Source organism: Labrus mixtus, unplaced genomic scaffold (assembly GCF_963584025.1).
Source record: "Labrus mixtus unplaced genomic scaffold, fLabMix1.1 SCAFFOLD_72, whole genome shotgun sequence".
In the NCBI taxonomy this organism is placed as follows: Eukaryota; Metazoa; Chordata; class Actinopteri; order Labriformes; family Labridae; genus Labrus; species Labrus mixtus.
In genome coordinates this window covers 157,501-162,500 of record NW_026870160.1, presented here as the reverse complement: position 1 = coordinate 162,500, position 5,000 = coordinate 157,501, and the positions used below count along the sequence as shown (strand labels likewise).

At 43.5% G+C, this 5,000-nt stretch overlaps 13 non-coding genes and 7 pseudogenes across 13 annotated transcripts; all 20 read right to left on the bottom strand.

Annotated features, from left to right (window-relative positions):
- Positions 1 to 97: 97 nt before the first annotated feature.
- Positions 98 to 216, bottom strand: LOC132965356 (5S ribosomal RNA). The gene has a single exon (XR_009669978.1). It is a non-coding gene; the product is annotated as a 5S ribosomal RNA (ribosomal RNA).
- A 125-nt stretch (positions 217 to 341) lies between these two features.
- Positions 342 to 460, bottom strand: LOC132965501 (5S ribosomal RNA; annotated as a pseudogene).
- A 121-nt stretch (positions 461 to 581) lies between these two features.
- Positions 582 to 700, bottom strand: LOC132965168 (5S ribosomal RNA). Its single transcript, XR_009669800.1, has one exon. It is a non-coding gene; the product is annotated as a 5S ribosomal RNA (ribosomal RNA).
- A 122-nt stretch (positions 701 to 822) lies between these two features.
- Positions 823 to 931, bottom strand: LOC132964898 (5S ribosomal RNA; annotated as a pseudogene).
- A 122-nt stretch (positions 932 to 1,053) lies between these two features.
- On the bottom strand, positions 1,054 to 1,172 carry LOC132965233 (5S ribosomal RNA). The gene has a single exon (XR_009669862.1). It is a non-coding gene; the product is annotated as a 5S ribosomal RNA (ribosomal RNA).
- Positions 1,173 to 1,294: 122 nt separating this feature from the next.
- LOC132964815 (5S ribosomal RNA) lies at positions 1,295 to 1,403 on the bottom strand (annotated as a pseudogene).
- A 122-nt stretch (positions 1,404 to 1,525) lies between these two features.
- Positions 1,526 to 1,644, bottom strand: LOC132965236 (5S ribosomal RNA). Its single transcript, XR_009669865.1, has one exon. It is a non-coding gene; the product is annotated as a 5S ribosomal RNA (ribosomal RNA).
- A 122-nt stretch (positions 1,645 to 1,766) lies between these two features.
- On the bottom strand, positions 1,767 to 1,885 carry LOC132965129 (5S ribosomal RNA). The gene has a single exon (XR_009669764.1). It is a non-coding gene; the product is annotated as a 5S ribosomal RNA (ribosomal RNA).
- Positions 1,886 to 2,006: 121 nt separating this feature from the next.
- On the bottom strand, positions 2,007 to 2,125 carry LOC132965273 (5S ribosomal RNA). The gene has a single exon (XR_009669900.1). It is a non-coding gene; the product is annotated as a 5S ribosomal RNA (ribosomal RNA).
- A 363-nt stretch (positions 2,126 to 2,488) lies between these two features.
- LOC132964981 (5S ribosomal RNA) lies at positions 2,489 to 2,597 on the bottom strand (annotated as a pseudogene).
- Positions 2,598 to 2,719: 122 nt separating this feature from the next.
- LOC132964798 (5S ribosomal RNA) lies at positions 2,720 to 2,839 on the bottom strand (annotated as a pseudogene).
- A 122-nt stretch (positions 2,840 to 2,961) lies between these two features.
- LOC132965093 (5S ribosomal RNA) lies at positions 2,962 to 3,080 on the bottom strand. The gene has a single exon (XR_009669728.1). It is a non-coding gene; the product is annotated as a 5S ribosomal RNA (ribosomal RNA).
- A 121-nt stretch (positions 3,081 to 3,201) lies between these two features.
- Positions 3,202 to 3,320, bottom strand: LOC132965177 (5S ribosomal RNA). The gene has a single exon (XR_009669808.1). It is a non-coding gene; the product is annotated as a 5S ribosomal RNA (ribosomal RNA).
- A 122-nt stretch (positions 3,321 to 3,442) lies between these two features.
- On the bottom strand, positions 3,443 to 3,561 carry LOC132965342 (5S ribosomal RNA). The gene has a single exon (XR_009669964.1). It is a non-coding gene; the product is annotated as a 5S ribosomal RNA (ribosomal RNA).
- A 119-nt stretch (positions 3,562 to 3,680) lies between these two features.
- LOC132964929 (5S ribosomal RNA) lies at positions 3,681 to 3,789 on the bottom strand (annotated as a pseudogene).
- Positions 3,790 to 3,912: 123 nt separating this feature from the next.
- Positions 3,913 to 4,021, bottom strand: LOC132964943 (5S ribosomal RNA; annotated as a pseudogene).
- Positions 4,022 to 4,143: 122 nt separating this feature from the next.
- LOC132964788 (5S ribosomal RNA) lies at positions 4,144 to 4,262 on the bottom strand. The gene has a single exon (XR_009669667.1). It is a non-coding gene; the product is annotated as a 5S ribosomal RNA (ribosomal RNA).
- Positions 4,263 to 4,383: 121 nt separating this feature from the next.
- On the bottom strand, positions 4,384 to 4,502 carry LOC132965165 (5S ribosomal RNA). The gene has a single exon (XR_009669797.1). It is a non-coding gene; the product is annotated as a 5S ribosomal RNA (ribosomal RNA).
- Positions 4,503 to 4,624: 122 nt separating this feature from the next.
- LOC132965098 (5S ribosomal RNA) lies at positions 4,625 to 4,743 on the bottom strand. Its single transcript, XR_009669733.1, has one exon. It is a non-coding gene; the product is annotated as a 5S ribosomal RNA (ribosomal RNA).
- Positions 4,744 to 4,864: 121 nt separating this feature from the next.
- On the bottom strand, positions 4,865 to 4,983 carry LOC132965435 (5S ribosomal RNA). Its single transcript, XR_009670036.1, has one exon. It is a non-coding gene; the product is annotated as a 5S ribosomal RNA (ribosomal RNA).
- Positions 4,984 to 5,000: the final 17 nt, after the last annotated feature.

The window sequence follows — 5,000 nt, the reverse complement described above, 5'->3', positions numbered from 1 at the left end:
TTTAAACATGTCATGCCCTTGATTCTGGCTGAATTTTTGGACATGTGAATATGTCTCTCTATGATAAAAAAAAAACATATGATCAAAAAAATGAAAAAGCTTACAGCACCTGGTATTCCCAGGCGGTCTCCCATCCAAGTACTAACCAGGCCCGACCCTGCTTAGTTTCTGAGATCAGACAAGATCGGGCGTGTTCAGGGTGGTATGGCTGTAAGCCATTATTGTGTGCAGACAGGGGCCTTTTAAACATGTCATGCCCTTGATTCTGCCTGAATTTTTGGACATGTTAATATGTCTCTATATGATAAAAAAAAAAAAACATATGATCAAAAATATGAAAAAGCTTACAGCACATGGTATTCCCAGGCGGTCTCCCATCCAAGTACTAACCAGGCCCGACCCTGCTTAGTTTCTGAGATCAGACAAGATCGGGCGTGTTCAGGGTGGTATGGCCGTAAGTCATTATTGTGTGCAGACAGGGGCCTTTTAAAGATGTCATGCCCTTGATTCTGGCTGAATTTTTGGACATGTGAATAAGTCTCTATATGATAAAAAAAAACATATCATCAAAAAAATGAAAAAGCTTACAGCACCTGGTATTCCCAGGCGGTCTCCCATCCAAGTACTAACCAGGCCCGACCCTGCTTAGCTTCCGAGATCGGACGAGATCGGGCATGTTCAGGGTGGTATGGCCATAAGTCATTATTGTGTGCAGAAAGGGGCCTTTTAAAGATGTCATGCCCTTGATTCTGGCTGAATTTTTGGACATGTGAATATGTCTCTATATGAAAAAAAAAAAACATATGATCAAAAAAATGAAAAAGCTTACAGCACCTGGTATTCCCAGGCGGTCTCCCATCCAAGTACTAACCAGGCCTGACCTTGCTTAGCTTCCGAGATCGGGCGTGTTCAGGGTGGTATGGACGTAAGGCATTATTGTGTGCAGAAAGGGGCCTTTTAAAGATATCATGCCCTTGATTCTGGCTGAATTTTTGGACATGTGAATATGTCTCTATATGATAAAAAAAAAACATATGATCAAAAAAATTAAAAAGCTTACAGCACCTGGTATTCCCAGGCGGTCTCCCATCCAAGTACTAACCAGGCCCGACCCTGCTTAGCTTCCGAGATCGGACAAGATCAGGCGTGTTCAGGGTGGTTTGGCTGTAAGCCATTATTGTGTGCAGACAGGGGCCTTTTAAAGATGTCATGCCCTTGATTCTGGCTGAATTTTTGGACATGTGAATATGTCTCTATATGATAAAAAAAAAACATATCATCAAAAAAATGAAAAAGCTTACAGCACCTGGTATTCCCAGGCGGTCTCCCATCCAAGTACTAACCAGGCCCGACCCTGCTTAGCTTCCAAGATCGGAAGAGTTCAGGGTGGTTTGGCCATAAGCCATTATTGTGTGCAGAAAGGGGCCTTTTAAAGATGTCATGCCCTTGATTCTGGCTGAATTATTGGACATGTGAATATGTCTCTATATGATAAAAAAAAAACATATGATCAAAAAAATGAAAAAACTTACAGCACCTTGTATTCCCAGGCGGTCTCCCATCCAAGTACTAACCAGGCCCTACCCTGCTTAGCTTCCGAGATCGGACGAGATCAGGCGTGTTCAGGGTGGTATGGCCGTAAGCCATTATTGTGTGCAGAGAGGGGCCTTTTAAAGATGTCATGCCCTTGATTCTGGCTGAATTTTTGGACATGTGAATATGTCTCTATATGATAAAAAAAAAACATATGATCAAAAAAATGAAAAAGCTTACAGCACCTGGTATTCCCAGGCGGTCTCCCATCCAAGTACTAACCAGGCCCTACCCTGCTTAGCTTCCGAGATCGGACGAGATCAAGCGTGTTCAGGGTGGTATGGCCATAAGCCATTATTGTGTGCAGACAGGGGCCTTTTAAAGATGTCATGCCCTTGATTCTGGCTGAATTTTTGGACATGTGAATATGTCTTTATATGATAAAAAATAACATATGATCAAAAAAATGAAAACGCTTACAGCACCTGGTATTCCCAGGTGGTCTCCCATCCAAGTACTAACCAGTCCCGACCCTGCTTAGCTTCCGAAATCGGACGAGATCGGGCGTGTTCAGGGTGGTATGGCCGTAAGCCATTATTGTGTGCAGACAGGGGCCTTTTAAAGATGTCATGCCCTTGATTCTGGCTGAATTTGTGGACATGTGAATATGTCTCTCTATGATAAAAAAAACATATGATCAAAAAAATAAAAAAAGCTTACAGCATCTGGTATTCCCAGGCGGTCTCCCATTCAATTGCTAACCAGGCACGACCCTGCTTAGCTTCCGAGATGGGACGAGATGGGTCGTGTTAAGGGTGGTATGGCCGTAAGCCATTATTGTGTGCAGACAGGGGACTTTTAAAGATGTTATGCCCTTGATTCTGGCTGAATTTTTGGACATGTGAATATGTCTCTATATGATAAAAAAAAAAACATATGATCAAAAAAATGAAAAAGCTTACAGCACCTGGTATTCCCAGGCGGTCTCCCATCCAAGTACTAACCAGGCCCGAACCTGCTTAGCTTCCAAGATCTGACGAGTTCAGGGTGGTTTGGCCGTAAGCCATTATTGTGTGCAGAAAGGGGCCTTTTAAAGATGTCATGCCCTTGATTCTGGCTGAATTTTTGGACATGTGAATATGTCTCTATATGATAAAAAAAAAACATATGATCAAAAAAATGAAACAGCTTACAGCATTTGGTATTCCACAGGCGGTCTCCCATCCAAGTACTAATGAGGCCCGACCCTGCATAGCTTCCGAGATCGGACGAGATCGGGCGTGTTCAGGGTGGTATGGCCGTAAGCCATTATTGTGTGCAGAAAGGGGCCTTTTAAAGATGTCATGCCCTTGATTCTGGCTGAATTATTGGACATGTGAATATGTCTCTATATGATAAAAAAAAAACATATGATCAAAAAAATGAAAAAACTTACAGCACCTGGTATTCCCAGGCGGTCTCCCATCCAAGTACTAACCAGGCCCTACCCTGCTTATCTTCCGAGATCGGACGAGATCAGGCGTGTTCAGGGTGGTATGGCCGTAAGCCATTATTGTGGGCAGAGAGGGGCCTTTTAAAGATGTCATGCCCTTGATTCTGGCTGAATTTTTGGACATGTGAATATGTCTCTATATGATAAAAAAAACATATGATCAAAAAAAATGAAAAAGCTTACAGCACCTGGTATTCCCAGGCGGTCTCCCATCCAAGTACTAACCAGGCCCGACCCTGCTTAGCTTCCGAGATCGGACGAGATCGGGCGTGTTCAGGGTGGTATGGCCGTAAGCCATTATTGTGTGCAGAAAGGGGCCTTTTAAAGATGTCATGCCCTTGATTCTGGCTGAATTTTTGGACATGTGAATATGTCTCTATATGATAAAAAAAAACATATGATCAAACAAAATGAAAAAGCTTACAGCACCTGGTATTCCCAGGCGGTCTCCCATCCAAGTACTAACCAGGCCCGATCCTGCTTAGCTTCTGAGATCGAGCGAGATCGGGCGTGTTCAGGGTGGTATGGCCGTAAGCCATTATTGTGTGCAGACAGGGGCCTTTTAAAGATGTCATGCCCTTGATTCTGGCTGAATTTTTGGACATGTGAATATGTCTCTATATGATAAAAAAAAACATGATCAAAAAAATGAAAAAGCTTACAGCACCTGGTATTCCCAGGCGGTCTCCCATCCAAGTACTAACCAGGCCTTAACCTGCTTAGCTTCTGAGATCGAACGTGTTCAGGGTGGTATGGCCGTAAGCCATTATTGTCTGCAGACAGGGGCCTTTTAAAGATGTCATGCCCTTGATTCTGGCTGAATTTTTGGACATGTGAATATGTCTCTCTATGAAAAAAAAAAAACATATGATCAAAAAAATAAAAAAAGCTTACAGCGTCTGGTATTCCCAGGCGGTCTCCCATCCAAGTACTAACCAGGCCCGACCCTGCTTAGCTTCCAAGATCGGACGAGTTCAGGGTGGTTTGGCCGTAAGCCATTATTGTGTGCAGAAAGGGGCCTTTTAAAGATGTCATGCCCTTGATTCTGGCTGAATTTTTGGACATGTGAATATGTCTCTATATGATAAAAAAAAAACATATGATCAAAAAAATGAAAAAACTTACAGCACCTGGTATTCCCAGGCGGTCTCCCATCCAAGTACTAACCAGGCCCTACCCTGCTTAGCTTCTGAGATCAGACGAGATCAGGCGTGTTCAGGGTGGTATGGCCGTAAGCCATTATTGTGGGCAGAGAGGGGCCTTTTAAAGATGTCATGCCCTTGATTCTGGCTGAATTTTTGGACATGTGAATATGTCTCTATATGATAAAAAAAACATATGATCAAAAAAAATGAAAAAGCTTACAGCACCTGGTATTCCCAGGCGGTCTCCCATCCAAGTACTAACCAGGCCCGACCCTGCTTAGCTTCCGAGATCGGACGAGATCGGGCGTGTTCAGGGTGGTATGGCCGTAAGCCATTATTGTGTGCAGAAAGGGGCCTTTTAAAGATGTCATGCCCTTGATTCTGGCTGAATTTTTGGACATGTGAATATGTCTCTATATGATAAAAAAAAACATATGATCAAACAAAATGAAAAAGCTTACAGCACCTGGTATTCCCAGGCGGTCTCCCATCCAAGTACTAACCAGGCCCGACCCTGCTTAGCTTCTGAGATCGGACGAGATCGGGCGTGTTCAGGGTGGTATGGCTGTAAGCCATTATTGTGTGCAGAAAGGGGCCTTTTAAAGATGTCATGCCCTTGATTCTGGCTGAATTTTTGGACATGTGAATATGTCTCTATATGATAAAAAAAAACATATGATCAAAAAAATGAAAAAGCTTACAGCACCTGGTATTCCCAGGCGGTCTCCCATCCAAGTACTAACCAGGCCCGACCCTGCTTAGTTTCTGAGATCAGACAAGATCGGGCGTGTTCAGGGTGGTTTGGCCATAAGCCATTATTGTGTGCAGAC